This window comes from Mauremys reevesii, linkage group 10, assembly GCF_016161935.1.
Source record: "Mauremys reevesii isolate NIE-2019 linkage group 10, ASM1616193v1, whole genome shotgun sequence".
Classification (NCBI taxonomy): domain Eukaryota; kingdom Metazoa; phylum Chordata; order Testudines; family Geoemydidae; genus Mauremys; species Mauremys reevesii.
Window position 1 is genome coordinate 25,607,794 of NC_052632.1, and position 18,342 is coordinate 25,626,135.

General features: G+C 41.3%; 1 protein-coding gene across 1 annotated transcript in view; it reads left to right on the plus strand.

Moving 5' to 3' along the window:
- The first annotated feature begins 320 nt into the window (after positions 1–320).
- The window catches only part of CGNL1 (cingulin like 1), a 149,567-nt gene continuing 131,545 nt past the window's right edge, over positions 321–18,342 (plus strand). Inside the window, exon 1 of the mRNA XM_039492997.1 lies at positions 321–340. The gene's annotated coding sequence lies outside the window, so the exon portion shown is untranslated. The remainder of the gene's footprint in view (positions 341–18,342) is intronic.

An 18,342-nucleotide genomic window follows, 5' to 3' on the forward strand; every position in this document is an offset into this window, starting at 1 on the left:
GAGTTGCAGACTCAGCTTCTAACCTAACAGCCAATACAGTTCAGATACACAAATAATGGACGACCAGATGGAGGTTAGTATCAGAAGGGGAACTGTTGAGTTCTTTCTTTAATAACTCTTCTGTGGATAATTATTGAGTTACTTCATGAATAATGGTCTTTGTAAGGGTAATGTTAATTAATATGCTAAAAAGCAAAGTAAGTCTAGAGCCAATATTCTAAAATATCCTCTTTCAGCATTGCACAAATAAGTACAAAAGTGACTGGAAGAACTCATCAAGTGGTACCACATTCACCTTTTAAAATTAACCAGCCATAAAGGACCTGTCAGCTCAGACATGGTAAGAGGCCTCGCAATAAAGCTGATGCTATTATACTTATCGTTCTGACAACGCATGTATCAGAAAATAAGGTATCACAAGACACCTTCCATCTTTAATATACACTTTCAGGGAATAACCCTATTAATCACTGTAGCATATTATAATCTGCCAACATGGAAATACAGAACAACGTTAAACTGTTTTCTCATCAATGGCCTAGAAACTAATCCTGCTATATTTTAAGCGCATAACCTACAATAAAATGGCTTTTTAACTTCTATTTATCTGTATGTGTTTGTATTTCCATTGTACTTCATCAGAATGATTATAAACAAAAACTTACATATCCTGCCATTAGGGTGATCTTAGCAAAACTAGGCTCTAGTTGGAAAGATATTTGACAAAATCTGTAAAGTGATTTTTTTTTAAATTTTTTTGTATATAACATGCTGCTACATTTGTTCTGCTTGTCTTATTCTGTATTTACTGTAGGGTTTTTTTTACATCTGTCCCTGTCTCTCTTCATCAAATATTTATCTGCAGCAGCTGAAGGAACCTCGTTTGTTTTAATTAAAAATAAGACCACCAAGCTGGGATCACTTCCTAAGCATTTCCATGCCGTGAATAGACAGGCAGTAGATCTTGAGGTTTTCCGAAGGGTGGCCCATTGACAGGCTCTTTTTTCCTTCTCTTTGTATCCTTCCTTTTTGCTCCATGTTTATTTTTGGACAGAGAAAAGTAATCAGAGCTGCATTCTTGATATATGAACTTGTTAGGATTAATATACACAAAGAAGGACAAAGGAAAAGGATTATACCATGTCAGGGTTGGAGTTCTGCTGTAATGAACAATTTCCTAAACCTGTGGTTTGTGGACAACAATCACTGTTATCACAGGAGCATGAAGCAAGCCCTCATCAGTTAGTAGCTGGCTTATGCCCTGTAGGCTTACACCCCTTTTACTTTTTTATTTTATCTGTCTTACCTATTTAAATATTCTCTGTAGCTCTATCAAAAGCTTTCCATTACAGATAGTGTAGAATTAAGAGTGTACCTTAGTTTAAAAAAAAATAGACAACTTAAAATAACGCTTAGTACTAAAGTTACAGTGTTGCAGAGTCACGGTGCACACCAGCACAGCTTATGCCAGTGGTCATCAACTCGTTGATCCTGGAGCCTCTGCCAGTCGATTGTGACCTCTGGACCTGCCTTGGCCCCACGCCGCTCCTGGAAGAAGCTGGCTGCTGGCACATCTCTACGGCCTCTTGGGGGAGGGGGAGGGAGTGAGGCAGCTCCACGTGCTGCCCCTGTCCCCAGCACTGTCCCCGCAGCTCCCACGGGCCGGGAACCAGCCAATGGGAGCTGCGGGGGTGGTGCTTGTGGGCTCCCCAGCCCAGAGCCTGCATCCTCTCCCATACCCCAACCCCCTAACCCAGCCCAGTGAGGGTGGAGGAGAGTGAGTGATGGAAGGAGGGGAGAATGGAGTGAGCAGGGTGGGACCTCAGGGAAGGGGCAGGGTAGATCCTGGCTTGATTTTAAATTCAAAAAGTGATCTTGTGTGTAAAAAGGTTGGAGGCCACTGGCTTATACTATTGGTATAGTTTTGGACCCTTTCTCAAGATCACTGGAGTATTTCGTAAGTGCTATTTTCACTTTCACACCCTTTTAGTGTCCGGGGGAGGAGGAATTTGAGGCTACCACTCTCACAGGGCAGAGACAGCATGATGCAAAGCTTCTCCCCCACAGACCAAGGGATGGGAACATGACTGTGTGTTTTCGTATCCCAGGATCCCAATTACTTACATCACATCACACCATTAAGCCTCCATCCTCAGCCATCTTCATTATTTTGACTCTAATTATTAACATATTTTTACATTGTTTTAAAATGTATTTGAGACTGAAGATCCTATAAAGCAATTGTCTATGCCTCCCTCCCCGCAACTAAACCATTCTTTCCTACGACTCTTGCATACGACTTCTCCTTACTTGAAAATTAAAAAACCCACGGTGTATCATCAGGATAAAAACTGTCCTACCCTCATTTAATGAAATCACCTTCAAAAGGGCAGCCTGCTCTAGTCTCTCTTATCAATTATTTGCAGTACATTCACATTATTTCATCCTTCACTTATACAGGTATTTATCACAACTGTCTATTAGACATGAAATACTGATAAGCAGTAAAATGAAAAGCTACTTTCCCTGCTGCACAGGTGTAAATGCAGCAAAAATCACTGGGCAGAATCAGATCTTAGGTTCCAGGAGCTGGGGTTTTCCTAAATTAACATCAGGCTTAGACATGCCAAGTTCAGACATGTTGCATCATGAAACTAATTCATGCTCATTTAGTTTATACTGTGGTTAGGGGAAAATAAGTAGCAAAGCAGTTTGAGATGGTCTTACCAACACTCAGAAAATTATCTCACTGTGGAATATACACCGGAAAAGATTTTGGGGAAGTTAAGATCGATACATTATCTTAATATGCATATTCAATTTTGCTATATGTACACTGTGTACCATATACTCAGTGTATGTTACAGTGCGTGTATAATGTGGATGAGTAAACTTCTGAAAAGCGTCTGTGTCATAGGATCCTAAGGGTTACATTTTCAAAAATGACTTGGGTACTTAGTCTTAATGAAAGTCAATAGGTTCATAAATCATGTAGGTGTTTTTAAATTTTTTTATCTCATATGTTGAAATACAGGCCCGTTTTCTGTTCTATAATTCATATAGACTCATAGAATCACATAAGTGTAGCACTAAAAGGGACCTCAGTGGATCATCTAGTCCAGTCCCCTGCACTCAAGGTGGGACTAAGTAACAACTAGACCAGTCCTGACAGGTGTTCGACTAACCTGTTCTTAAAAACCTCCCATGATGGAGAGTCCACAACTTCCCTAGGCAATTTGTTCTAGTGCTTAACTACCCTGACAGTTAGGAAGTTTTTCCTAATGTCCAACCTAAACCTCCCTTGCTGCAATTTAAGCCCATTGCTTCCTGGCCTATCCTCAGAGGTTGAGTACAATTTTTCACCCTCCTCCTTGTAACAACTTTTTATGTACTGTACTTTAAAACTGTTATCATGTCCCTGTTCAGTCTTCTCATCTCTAGACTAAACAACCCAATTTTTTCAGCCTTTCCTCATAGGTCATGTTTTCTAGACCTTTAATAATTTTTGTTGCTCTTCTCTGGACTTTCTCCAATTTATCCACATCTTGCCTGAAATGTGGCACCCAGAACTGGACCCAGTGCTCCAGCTGAGGTCTTATCAGCACGGAGTGGAGCGGAAGAATTACTTCTTGTGTTGTAAGCAAGACACTCCTGCTAATACATCCCCAGAATGATTTTTTTTTTTGCAACAGTGTTACATTGTTGACTCTTTTTTAGCTTGTGATCCACTACACCAGTGGGTCTCAACCAGGGGTATGTATACCCCTGGGGGTACGCAATGGTCTTCTATTGGATACATCAACTCACCTAGATATTTGCCTAGTTTTACAACAGGCTACATAAAAAGCACTAGCATAGTCAGTACAAACTAAAATGTCATACAATTACTTCTTTATACTGCTTTATATACTGTACCAGGAGTCTGCAACCTTTCAGAAGTGGTGTGCCGAGTCTTCATTTATTCACTCTAATTTAAGGTTTCACATGCCAGTAATACATTTTAAGGTTTATAGAAGGTCTCTTTCTCTAAGTCTATAATATATAACTAAACTATTGTTGTATGTAAAGTAAATAAGGTTTTTAAAATGTTTAAGAAGCTTCATTTAAAATTAAATTAAAATGCAGAGTCCCCCAGACCAGTGGCCAGGACCCAGGCAGTGTGAGTGCCACTGAAAATCAGCTCGCGTGCTGATAGGTTGCCTACCCCTGTACTATACACTGAAATGTAGTACAATATTTATATTCCAATGATTTATTGATATGGTAAAAATAAGAAAGTACGCAATTTGTCAGTAATAGTGTGTTGTGACACTTTTGTATTTTTATGTCTGATTTCGTAAGTAAGTAGTTTTCCACATTCCTGAGCGACACAGTTATACTAACATAAGTTCGTAGTGTAGACCAGGGCTCAATCACGTCTGAAAATGGAACTTAGGCTACTGAGTTACATAGGTGCTTTTCAGAATTTTATCCTATACTGATCCTTATAGACAGTACTTTCATAGACATGAATTCACTATATAGTATAGCTTAACAGTATAATATAACTTTTTCAGTAAGACCTTAATATTAACATAAAGAAAAACAATAAATTATACTTTGACTGACTTATAATGCACAGTTGTTATAGGTGCTTTGAACAGATCACAGGTACTGAGTATTCGTGGGTTACAGTTGCAACCGAAACCAGAGATGACAAATGAGTTAAGGCTAGTTTTCTTAAACTGGAAAGATTATGAGCTTGTCATAAGATATTAATGGAATACTGGGGATTGCTTGCTGATGTCATTCAAATTAATAGCTAGTGGGTTACTGTAAAAGGGGAGTGCAGCTCCATGATGATCATCCACAAAGAAACTCTGTTTTGTTTATCATCCATTTTGACTTTGTTTAGCTGAGGATTTCAGAATGCTATGGAAATCTTAAATTGTTTCTCGAGAGGATAACCTTGATTTCTAAGCTGATTTACAGTGTAAATGGCATGATCCAGGCTACAAATTGCTATAATTTGAAGTGAGTTTTTTACTTTTTGAATATATCTGAGAACAATAAATATTAGATCCTTAGCCCCATACGGCACTTTGTGCCATTCTAGTGGTGCAAAGGAACCATAAAGTCAACTAGGCAACTTAATTGGCTTTGTAGGAACTTCCCTGATGGAGAGGGGGAATGATTGGGTGACAGAACTAGCATAGGGGGCTCTTTCTCACCCCATTCATAACCCCAAGAGCATGGGGATGTTCCTTGAGCAATGTAGTCTTATGATCCGCAGCTATTACAATGCCTGTTGCGGCTGGGTACAACTTAAGTTTTGCTAGGGGATGAACTGACCCGGGATGACTCCAGGGGTGGGGGTACAGTTGGAGAAAAGCCACTTTTGTACCTTCCCTCCAAGCCTTGGGACCTAGATTTCTGTATACAACTTCTGATTAAATGTTTCACACATAAAAGGTGACACAGCTCCTGGTGTGTATATATCAAGGGCAACAAAAGGGAAAACTGGATTTTGTCATACTTATACTGGTGTACATGAGGAATATTCTCTAAGTCAGTTCTCTATGCTAATGTATAATTGCAGCGAGAACAGAATCAGGAACAAGGCTGTATTCTCTCAGAAGAGAGGTAGATGTCATGGTGGTAAAAGCCCCTGAGCCCTGTCTTCCACTGTTGCTATCACTGGTAGAAAATTACAAACCTTTATTTTTTAAGTGTATACTAAGCTTAGTAAAACTAAGGCTGTCAGTGAGTGTCAGTTATGACAGAAGTTTCTGTGAAGTGGATACTTTTGTCCATTAGTACTGGCTTGAGAAGCAGACACCTACAGCAGTGGTGAATGTCTGCATCCCAACACCGATCAGTTACATCACCTAACCAGTTATTTTACACTAGGTCAGGTAATATAATCCTTTTTAATCGGATCCCAGTTTAAACCACACTTAACTTCAGTTTATTGTTGTGTGAAGTTTCAGGCTAAAGGAAGTTGGACAGTTCAGTGATAAACAATTATGAAATTTGTTTAGTAACGGAAATTTAGTGACAGCACTTCTCTTTAGTAAACCTCTGTGGCCAAACAATTGAAATAACTGTTTTTATTTCTACAGTTTTACTTTGTAAATAAGCAGTCTATTGCATATAGAATTAGATCAGCTCAAAAATACATTAAATCCAGACAAAATTTACAGTCAAACAGCATGTAAGCCTGGCCTTACTGAAGTCACTGGCAAAACTCCCATTGACTTCAATGGGACCAGGATTTCACCCTCAACATATTTTTCCTGGAAAAAAGAAATAGAAATATTAATTTATGATACAAAAATTCACATTTTCATTCTCCTTTCTAGGTACTTATATGTCCTTGATTGTCACCATATTTGATCACTTTGATACCCTGGATTTTATGCTGGAACTGATCATTTTTACAGTGCAAGTGTTTCTGTACAAAAAAAAAAAAATCTATGAGAGAATGGTACTTTGGAAAAAAATGCTGACAATTACCCAAAGGATTAGTAGCTTGGGAATGTGGCTAGTACTGTTCCTGCAACATTTCCTGCGTACAGAATTCCCTAGTTTTGTAGAATTATCTGAGGTTTCCTGGAATTTGATGCCAATCTTACTATAATTAGTGTCTTGAGATTCTTTCATGTACATGATTAAAAGGCACCTTCCTTATAATTCTGAAACCAGACCTGGAGGGAGTAGCATAATTTCATTATGTTGCTAGGCATCACATTTGAAACACCTAGGCTCTCTGGACCAGCAAATCCCAGCGGGGTCAACTCAGCCCATCCTTCTGAGGCAAATAAATTGAGTTCCATGGAATTAAATGTGTGGGCCTTCCAAGAGGGATGTTAAAAGCTGAGGTCCTTTCTGCTCTCTGTGGACATGTTCAATCCCATGGTACCTTTAATAAGAATAGGGGTTTGCTCCATTGTTGTGGGCTCAAAGCTCCCCTCCCTCACTGTTGTGCACAGGCTGTGCACATTTGACAACCGGTCTGCCATGTTCCCCCCAACAAGTGACTGCATATTATTGACTTGTACTACTGCCAGAGCCACAGAAGGCTGAATGTGCCAGCAGTGGGTGGAGCCATTCCCCCTGCCCCGGACTTTTCAGGTGTGCAGGGCTCATTCCCTCCCAGGGTAGGTGCTAGCTAGATGGTACGTGAAAGTGGGGTTGGCCAGAGCCCTGGTCTTACCCAGACACGGATTCTCCCTTTGGCATGCATAGGGCCTCTGGAGGTTTCTGGCTGGCTTATGCAGAAGAAGCCAAAATATAGCCCATAGTTGTTCAGAGTACTTTGGGTTCCTTGGAATGAAAGTCACTATATGAGCATAAAATGTTATTTACCTGACAATGCAGCATGCATGGTTGTAAATGCAAGAGTACCAGAGAAATCAGGGCTGTTCTCATTGCTCGTAATTAAATTAAGTGGTAATCATGGGCACCATCTAATGTCTGATAAAGGGCTAGATTCCTCTGGTAACATATGGGCAAGGAAGCTTAGTGGTCCATGGACCCACACTTAGAATATCTGTAGCAATTACTGACACTTGAAAATCTGTGATTGCTTCTTTGGAAGAAAGGTATACATTAGCCTTTCAGTTAAGAATACTTTTAGAACTGCCCCCAGAGAAGCTGTAGTTAGCATCTTCTGTACCCGAGAATGAAAATATCTTCTGAACAATTTTATAGTAACTGGTACAAACTGCGAGGTTTATAGAGATATTGCACTTTGATTCATGAAAAGTCTTTCTCTACTCCATCCTCAGAATTAAGATTTTCAGGCATCCCATTTAATCTTCTAATCCAATAATCCGAAAGTCCAGCAATTAAAGAATGTTTTAGCAAAGCAACCCGAGGTTCATTCCTCTCATTATTCTGTGCAGTTTAAGCACTGTTATTTCAAATGCATTGGTTTGCTTCATGTGAAATATGCACCACACTTGCATCTCAAAATATTGTATTAACAGAGATTTTCGTAGATTCTGGGTGATCAGTTTTTACAGTGCCAATCACAATGGGGACCTGGTCTGTCACTTGGTCTCCTAAGCACTATGGTAACAAGAACCTAAGAGTGGCCATACTGGGTCAGCCCAGTGGTGGTCCTAGCCCAGTATCCTGTCCTTTGACTGGAGCCAGTGCCAGATGCTTCAGCGAGAATGAACAGAACGGCCATTTATTGAGAGATCCATCCTGTTGTCCAGTCTGCTTCTGGCATCAGAGGTTTAGGGACATCCAGAGCATGGAGTTGCATCCCTGCCCATCTTGGCTAGTAATGGACCTATCTGCCATGAATTTAGTTAATTCTTTTTTGAACCCAGTTATACTTTGTGCCTCACTACCACCCCTGGCAATGAGCTCCACTGGATTGCGGTGTGAAGAAGTACTTCCTGATGTTTGTTTTAAACCTGTTGCCTATTAATTTCATTGGGTGACCCTTTGTGTTATATGAAGGGATAAATAACATTTCCTTATTCACTTTCTCCACATCATTCATGATTTTATAGACCTTTGTCATATTCCCACTTTGTCTCTTTTCTATGCTGAACTGTGCCAGTCTTCTCAAGCTCTCCTCATATGGAATCTGTTCTATAGCCCTAATCATTTTTGTTGCCCTTCTCTGTACTTCTTCCAATATATCTTTTTTGAGATAGGTGATCAGAACTGCATGCAGTATTCAAGGTGTGGCCGTATTGTGGATTTGTATAGTAGCATTATGATATTTACTGTCTTATATCTATCCCTTTCCTAATGGTTCCTAACGTTGTTAGCTTTTTGACTGCCGCTGCACACTGAACAGATGTTTTCAGATAACTATTCATAATGACTCTAAAATCTCTTTCTTGAGTGGTAACAGCTACTTTAGACCTTATCATTTTGTATGTACAGTTGGGATTGTGTTTTCCAATGTGCATTAGTTGGCATTTATCAACACTGAATTTCATTGAATTTTCTTCCCCAGTCACCCAGTTGTGTGAGACCCCTTTGTAACTCTTCACAGTTAGCTTTGGACTTAACTATCTTCAGTAATTTTCTATTGTTTGCAAACATTGTTACCTCACTATTTATCCCCTTTTCCAGATCATTTATGACTATGTTAAACAGCACTGGTCCCAGTACAGATCTTTGGGGGACTGTGTTATTTACCTCTTTCCACTGTGAAAACTGTCTTTCACTACAGAGAAAGGATCCAGCAACAGGGAAAGACTCTAGCAGGAGGGAGATAGCAGAGAATGTTCCCCGTTCCCAGAGCTTTTCCCCACTGCCTCCCCTGTCAGAGTCTTTCACTGACACATGTAGCTACCCCACTGCAGTGTGGATGCAGCTTGCTTTTCACTGTGGCGTGTAGTTACACATATCCTATTTACCACTGCCAGTGATGTGCAGTGTAGACATAGCCTTCATATGAGATACAGGAAAAAGGAGGAGGTGTAGCTTTGTATATTGAAGATGTATACATTTGCACTGAGGTAGAGATAGATGTGGGAGGCAGACCTGTTGGAAGTCTTTAGGTCAGGACAAAAAAGGGTAAAAAATAAGAGTGATGCCATGGTAGGTGTCTAATATAGACCACCCAGCTAGGAAGAAGAGATGGATGAGGCTTTTTTTAAACAACTAACAAAATCATCCAAAACACAGTACTTGATGGTGATGGGGGACTTCAGCTACCCAGACGTCTGTTGGGAAAATAATACAGTAAGGCACCAATTATCCAACCAGTTCTTGGAATCAGGGGCGGCTCTATAAATTACGGCGCCCCAAGCAGGGCGGCGCGTTTCGCCGCCCTTCCCCGATCCCGCGGCCGGGGCAGAAGTGTCTGTGGCGGGTGCGCTGGTTCGCGGCTCCAGTGGAGCATCCGCAGTCATGCCTGCGGGAGCTCAAGCAGAGCCGCGGGAAGAGGGGACCCTCCGCAGTCATGCCTGTGGCAGGTCCGCTCGTACCAGGCTCCGGTGGACCTCCCGCAGGCATGACTGCGGAAGGTCCGCCGGAGCCAAATGCCGTCCTGCCCCGACAATGCCGCCCCACGCGCCTGCTTGGCGCGCTGGGGTCTGGAGCCGGCCCTGCTTGGAATGCACTGAAGACAACTTTTCATTATAAAAGATGGAGAAAGTGAATAGGGGAGACACTATTCTAGATTTACTTCTGACAAGCAGGGAGGAACTGGTTGAGAATTTGAAGGTGGAAGGCAGCTTGGGTGAAAATAATTATGAAATGATAGATTCCATGATTCTAAGGAATGATAAGAGGGAAAACAGCAGAATGAAGGCAATGGACTTCAAGAAAGTAGACAAAAGATATTGTATTTTCAATTCACCTCATACAAGTACTGTAGTGCAATCTCTTCATCATGAAAGTGCAACTGACAAATGTTTAGCATATCTAGCACATAAATACTTTGCAATGCCAGCTACAAAAGTGCCATGCAAATTCTTGTTCTCACTTTCAGGTGACATTGTAAACAAGAAGCGGGCAGCATTATCTCCTGCCAATGTAAACAAACTTGTTTGTCTGAGCGATTGGCTGAACAAGAAGAAGGACTGAGTGGACTTGTAGGCTCTGATGTTTTACATTCTTTTGGTTTTGAGTGCAGTTATTTAACAACAAAAAAATCTACATTTGTAACTTTCCCTTTCACGATGAAGAGATTGCACTACAGTATTTGTATGAGGTGAACTGAAAAATATTTCTTCTGTTTATCATTTTTACAGTGCAAATATTTGTAATAAAAATAATATACACTTTGATTTCAATTACAAAACAGAATACAATATATATGAAAATGTAGAAAGACATTCAAAATATTTAATAAATTTCAATTGGTATTCTAGTGTTTAACAATGTGATTAAAACTGCAATTAATCACAATTAATTTTTTAATCACGATTTTGAGTTAACTCACACGATTAACTGCAATTAATCGACAGCCCTAGTTTTGATTAATTTAACAGTGCTCTAATATAAACAATATTTAAATATATTCTGATGATGGAATTCAATTTTTCAGAAAGAAATCAATTGGAACCTCCCTCCCCAAACAACCTCCCTGCTTTCTTCCGCTTGTTACAGTATGAAAAGCTAATGGAAATCTGATCATTCTCCAGACTCTTCCTTCTCTGCATGAGACCTGAAACTTTCTTCCAGGTCTGACCCTCCCTCATGTTAAATGAATCCTGCTGCAAACACAACCTCTCCGCAGTTCCTGCTCTAACTGGGTAGTATGGATATAGAACAGTGGTTCTCAGGCTGGGGTATATGTACCCCTACGGGTACGTAGAGGTCTTCCAGGGGGTACATCAACTCATCTAGATATTTGCCTAGTTTTACAACAGGCTACATGAAAAGCACTAGCAAAGTCAGTACAAACTAAAATTTCATACAGAAAATGACTTGTTTATACTGCTCTATATACTATACACTGAAATGTAAGTACAATATTTATATTCCAATTGATTTATTTTATAATTATATGGTAAAAAGGAGCAAGTAAGCAGGGAGTAATAGTGTGCTGTGACACTTTTGTATTTTTATGTCTGATTATTAAGCAAGTAGTTTTTAAGTGAGGTGTAACTTGGGGGTACGCAAGACAAATCAGACTCCTGAAAGGGGTACAGTAGTCTGGAAAGGTTGAGAGCCACTGGTATAAAGCCCATTAGACAAGGGGAGGCTCAGTTCAAATCATGTTTTTTCTTGTATCCCATCTCATCCTCTAACTCTCAGTCTGCTTCTCAGCACAGACTTCTTTTACTCCAATGTCTCCTTCTCTGGTCTAATGGGAGGATCCTCAGTGCTACAAAAACAAGGAAGGAGTGGAGCAAGCTTGGAGAGAGGGAGGGAACTGCGGACTTTGACTGCTAGCATGAGTAATGCCTGAAAGGGACTATAGCAGGGATCGTCAACCTTTGGCATGCGGGCCGCTGGGGTAAGCACCCTGGCAGGCCGGGCCAATTTGTTTACCTGCCGTGTTTGCAGGTTTGGCCGATCGCGGCTCCCGGTGGCTGCAGTTTGCTGTTCTGGGTCAATGGGGGCTGTGGGAAGCAGCGTGGGCAGAGGGATGTGCTGGCTGCCACTTCCCGCCACCCCATTGGCCTGGAGCGGTGAACCACAGTCACTGGGAGCCACGATTGGCCAAACCTGCAGATGCAGCAGGTAAACAAGCCGGCCCGGCCCGGCCCGCCAGGGGTGCTTACCCTGGCGGGCTGCGTGCCAAAGGTTGCCGATCCCTGGACTATATAGTTCCTTACTTATGCCAATGAGCATTGGCTGGTGGCCACACTTCAGGCATCAGATCAAAGCGAAAGCACAGGACAAGCAAAGTGGGGCTATACACAAGGGCTCACTTCACTCATCTCCCTCCCCCTCAAGCCAGAGCATGGGAAGGCTGAGCAGGCTGGTGAATGGTTGGGTTTGGAATGGGAATTGGGGGTGGGGGGGTGACTAGAGAAGGGTCCAAGTTCCTTTGCAGGAATGGGGGAGGTAGAGATTTGTTAGATCTGGGGAGAGGAACCAGAGAAAGGTCTACTCTGAGCTTTTCTTAAGGGACTCTGGGGGAGACTGGAGAATGACTGGGTTTTGCAGCAGAGGCTGGAAGGACAATCAGAGGAGAGCCAGAGACTCTTGTACAGGAGAAAACAAATGAGACGTATAACGACTGAGGAGTACAGAATTGATTGTAATGTCTGTCATAGAGCAGGATGTGAAAACAACTTTCCAGCTGCTTAAACTTAGTTCAAAAGAGCACAAAACCACATTTCCAGCTAGCCCAGAGTTACATTTTCAGAACTGTGACTTGAATTGCAGGTTAAAATTCATGAGGAACATACCAGAGCCAGGGCAGTTTTACTATTACACCCTGTTTATGTGACTCTGGCAAACGACTAGCTTGGTAGCAATACAAATTACAATATTCTCTTCCTGAGCTCTGTTGACCTTCAACCCAGTAAGCAGATAAAATGTAAAAAGGTACAGAAATAGACAAGAGCAGCTTTTATAAATGGAACCACTGTAATATCAAAACTGGGTTGTGGGGGGGGGGCGGAAGTTTGATGAACGAAACAATTATAAGAGACAAAGACATGCAGCTCTGACATTCTCCTGACAATCCAGGGGAATTGAATCCATCTGAGTGCTTTTGAGTTCATTCCTCTAATCCCTTCATTTACCCTTTCATTCGGTGCACTGGGTACTCCTCCCTGGTGTGTGCTGCAGCTCCTTTGGGTCAGTCAGTGTTGTGTTCACTTGTCATTTGACTTTGCCTTGGGCCGGAATCCTGCTCTTTTCGTTTTTCTGGCGGTAGCATTCCATTACCAGGTTATCTCCAGCTTATCTAAGGCCTGGGACATTATTATTAGGGAAGTCAAAACTTAGCACGACACCAGAGCAGTGTCTTCCTTCCTTTACTGAAGGTCTCATTTGCTCATTCCTAGTTCTTATGCCTTGGTTTCCTTATATGCAGGGCCCTACCAAATTCACGACCATGAAAAACATGTCACGGACCATGAAATCGGGTCTTTTGTGTGCTTTTACCCTGTACTTTACAGATTTCATGGGAGGAGACCAGTATTTCTCAAACCGGGGGTTCTGACCCAAAAGGGAGTTGCGAGGTGTGTGTCTCACAAGGTTATTTTAGGGGGGTTGCAGTATTGCAACCCTTACTTCTGTGCTGCCTTCAGAGCTGGGCAGCTGGAGAGTGGCGGCTGCTGACTGAGGGCCCAGCTCTGCAGGCAACAGCACAGAAGTAAGAGTGTCAATACTATACCATGCCATCCTTACTTCTACACTGCTGCTGGCCAGCAGCTGCTGTTCTCCAGCTGCCCAGCTCTGAAGGCAGCGCTACCGCCAGCAGCAGCTCAGAAATAAGGTAGCAGTACCGCAAACCTATCCCCTCCCCCCCCCCGCAACTCTTTTTTGGATCAAGACCCCCTACAATTACAACACTGTGAAATTTCAGATTTAAATAGCTGAAATCATGAAATTTATGATTTTTTATATCCTATTTCAATGAAATGTTGTGGTGCAACACATGTATGTCCTCGCCAAGCCACCATCTCTTCTTCTGGATCAGGCCTGGAAGTGGTAGAGATGGAGGAGGTAGCATGAGGCGATGGTGGACCAGACTTCTGGGAAATGGGGAGCCAGGTCTCAGATGTTTTGGGGGCCGGAGCCCCAAAAGGAGCTGCTGTCCTTGCTTCAGGCTGTGCTGATCACTGACAGCTTCAATTGCCATTCCCTTCCCATCTCTAAGGCCTGGTACCGTGTAAAAGAGACTGGCCAGGGCCTCTCCCACCAGAGAGACCAGGACCGTGAATTTGTAGTAGAGTCTATGGCCAAGTGTGTGTGGGGGGGGGCTGCTCCCCTTGGTTCCCCCCTTTGTTGTGCCCCAGACCCCTGTTTTGGGGTTCCCAGATACTGGATCCATGTGAACTCAGAACTAGTGCTCACTACCTTGGTCTACTCCAATGTTTCACTTAACACTGACATAGTCAGAGGAGGGGCCTATTTCTCTGAGGTACTGATCACTCTTTATGGTCTGCTCGACTCACATGTCCCCACCTACGAGGCTCAGGTTTTCAGAGCCTGGAATGTTCTCTCTGTCAACAAGAGAATATTGCTTTTTGTTAAATATAAAAGTGAAGAATTTGGAAAGCAAGTCCGAGTGGGCACTTGGTGCCTCTTTAACCCACAACAATCAGAAGTTATTTCCTAGGCTGTGTAGCCTGCCTGTTATAAGCTGAATGCTGAAAAGCTGCTGCCACCCTCCTCTCTGTCCCAGAACATGAGACTCCAGTGTATATAACATCAGCTGGGAAAAAGATAACAAAGGAAATATTAGTTATCAATAGATGTGACAAACGGTTCAAGTGCCTTGAAACTTTGTGATAGCAACTCTAAGCTGATGAGGAAAAAAGCCTGAATATATTTTAATAATTTCAACTGCTAATAAATGGGGAATTTTTGAAAGGCTTTAGACTAACAACCAAAGAAGACCATTCAAAAGTATAAAAGCATCAACCGAGCCTTGAGATCCAATAGATGTTTAATTGCATTGATAAAAGGAATGAAATATAAGTGTCAAAACTAACATACAAAAGAGCTATGCCAGAAGTATCCAAACTATTTAGTGTAGGAACTAAAAATATAGGATCTCTTCAGAAATTCTTTAGAACACAGTTGGCCTGAAACTCAGTGAAAACAAAACTATGACACTAAGTCGCTTATTTAACATATTGTATTCATTTATAAATTCTATCAAAAATAGCACTAATATAATACTAAGGTTGAGAAATCAAGCACTGAAAAGTCAGGAAAAGTAATTAAGTTTGAAAGCTCAGTCATAATTCTCTCCCTTGGGCTTATGCATTAAAATATGGGGTGTGATTCTCCACTGACCTGCATCTTGTGCTGTGGTTTACTTTCATGCAAAGTGAGTACACTTCTACCATTCTGATTTGATGTTTCTACAATGACACCCAGTCAGAGTTCAGATCTACACCAGGGTCCATACTTTGAAGCTCTGGCCCATCTCTGCTTTACATCAAAATGATTGGTGAAGGGAATGAAAGCACGTTTGAAAGTCTTGCAATTATTGTAACTCTAAAGAAAAGGAGCCAATGAAACTGCTGAAATCTAAATTTGAACAGATGTGTTTAGAAAAAAAGTCTTCATTGCTTTGAAGAACATTTATGACTGGAATTCTGAATGAGATTTTTAAACAAACATTTTTATTGGTTTCCTAGATCTTGGCTGAATGGTGTTTTGTTTTGTTTTGCACTTTCTTTATTTTCAAAAAGTTATATCAAGTCCATACTCAAAGCTGAGAATTCTTTTAGTGAAAGGAGGAGTAAATGAGACTAAGGTTATTTATACAGTCACATGAGAGATAAAAATGAGCACTCCATTCTAGTGCTAATTTTCCAACTCTGACATTTTAACAAAAATAAGCCACAAAAGGCAGCAGCATTTTGAAACGAACAAGTTTTCCATACTTCTATATTTAGGTGCTTTTAAATACAGTAGATGAAATCCTGGACCCATTGAAGCCAATGGCAAAACTCCCATTGAGTTCAGTGGGGCCAGGATTTCACCCAATAGCTAAAACAGAGGGACCATGCTGCCAAATGAAAATAAATGTTTCCAGATGCAAAAAAAAAAAAAAAAAGTCAGGAGGTGTCTCCTGGAAAGAATTACAAGGCACGAGAGAAACCAGACTGCCAAAAGGGACACCACTCAAAGATGGTGTCATGGACAAAATATGTGTCCAGTTTGCACAGCCACAGAAACTTCACATTCTTAAGGGTAAACAATCATTCTTAGCCTGTTCTAGGTTGTTGGTAATATCGCTAGAAAGTAGCAGTCAGTGCCTCTGATAATGTCAGAGACCCAGCAAAGATTCTAGAGGTTCTAGCCTGCTATAATGCTCCCTTAACAGCTCCAAGACAAACTTGTGAAACCTTTCAAGGATTGCAAACCTCCGAAGTCAGCGGAAGTGACATGGGAGCATCAGAGGGCAAAATCTGATTTCTGAAATTTATTTAAAGAAAAGACCAGAGTTGTAGCTTCTAGATGTTTATTTTTTTTTGTGAGCATGTGCATGGGTGCACAGAGAGGTTCATAACACCAGCAGCTCTTTCTAGAGAGTCATGGACAGCAAAGTCAGGCGGAATGCTCTCAGGTGTGCTACAGCAGTGGCTCTCAACCTTTCCAGATTACTATACCCCTGTCAGGAGTCTGATTTGTCTTGCATATCCCAAGTTTCACCTCACTTAAAAACTTGCTTACTTTCTCATTTTTGACCATATTAAAAAATAAATCAAAGTATAAATATTGTACTTACATTTCAGTGTATAGTATACAGAGCAGTATAAACAAGTCGCTGTCCGTATGAAATTTTAGTTTGTACCAACTTGGCTAGTGCTTTTTATGTAGCCTGATGTAAAACTAGGCAAATTGCTAGATGAGTTGATGTACCCCTGGTTGATAATCGCTGTGCTACAGCAACTGTCATTGATACTCCCAATAACTGGGCACAGCATGCTCTTCTGGTGCAGAAGGAGAAATAGGGCCATTGCCCACTTCTGCCCCACTGCCTCTGTTCTAGCACTAGTAACACCTCCCTTCCTCACCTGGGTTAATGGTGCTGGGTTCTGGCTTCCTCCTGTATAGAACAGGTATTCTAAACCACTGGAGTTGCTACTATATTTTGATGTCAGTCCCATGAGCAAATCATGTGAGAATGACAGCACACCATCAACCAGCACTTTCCAGTGCTATAGTGTCCTCGTTGGTGGTGGTGGTCTTTAAGCTTGGGATGGCAGAACATGACACAGCCAGTCTCCCTGAGTCCAGAAGCAATTGTACATTTGAAAATGTGATGTGTACAAGATGCACATAAGGGTTAATCAGCAGCTTTCTTTCTCTTTTTCTGCAGTTGCTAGGTAATATGTTTTCAGACAATAACAAAAGCTCTGATGATGTAATGTTCCTATCTTGTGTTACAATGTCTGAGAGTGTTGTCATTTTCTAGTCAGTGGGAATGGTTTTGTGAAGCTTTGAGAAGTTTCCAACTTGAAGTACAGTCTCGCTCCTGTTCATATAATTAAATGAAACCATTTAATAGAGTTACTTGTTACCCTGATCTTCCAATGTAAAAACCTTGAAAAACATGTGTACACTTTAAGTTTTAGCCTGCAGATAATATAACTCAAAACAACAACATTGCTTGACAGTAGTGCCAGATCTCTAAATACCCTTTATGTTACCCTCATGTTGCCTAACTGCTTAGCCTCCTCTTTAGATCCAAGTGTTTCAAAATTAACTGTATTACTCCTACAGCATATGTTCAGATGCCCTGGGGGGAGAGGGGAGTTGTTTTTCAATTGGCTCACTGTTTCTTAATGAGGCTGGGGACTTGCGACCTCAATGTGTTGTGGCTGATAAATGTTTGGATGTATCCACATAACTTGCCGAAAACCTGCAAGTACAAATGAGTTGTGGGAAATCTCCAGTATTTATTGGTGAGAGACAGTCCTAGGGGCAAATACAGAAACATAAAGCTTACACGTCATAGTTTGTGAATTTAAAGCGTTATTGTGCAAGCCTGCCAACATTTATTACCAGGTTCCTTGATCCTCTTTATTACTTTCCCATCCTACCCATTTGTTAACCATTTTACTGAAAGGTATGAACTACTTGTTGTTTAACAAAAGTTTAATGAACTTTCTTCTAGCTCAAAGCCAATTAACAAGCACCTCAAATAGTTAAAGCTGTTTGCATTAATTTTAGTGGAACCCCCTCTTATGACTAGACACTTTCTTTCTGAAATACTGTTATACAACTTGTTCAGGA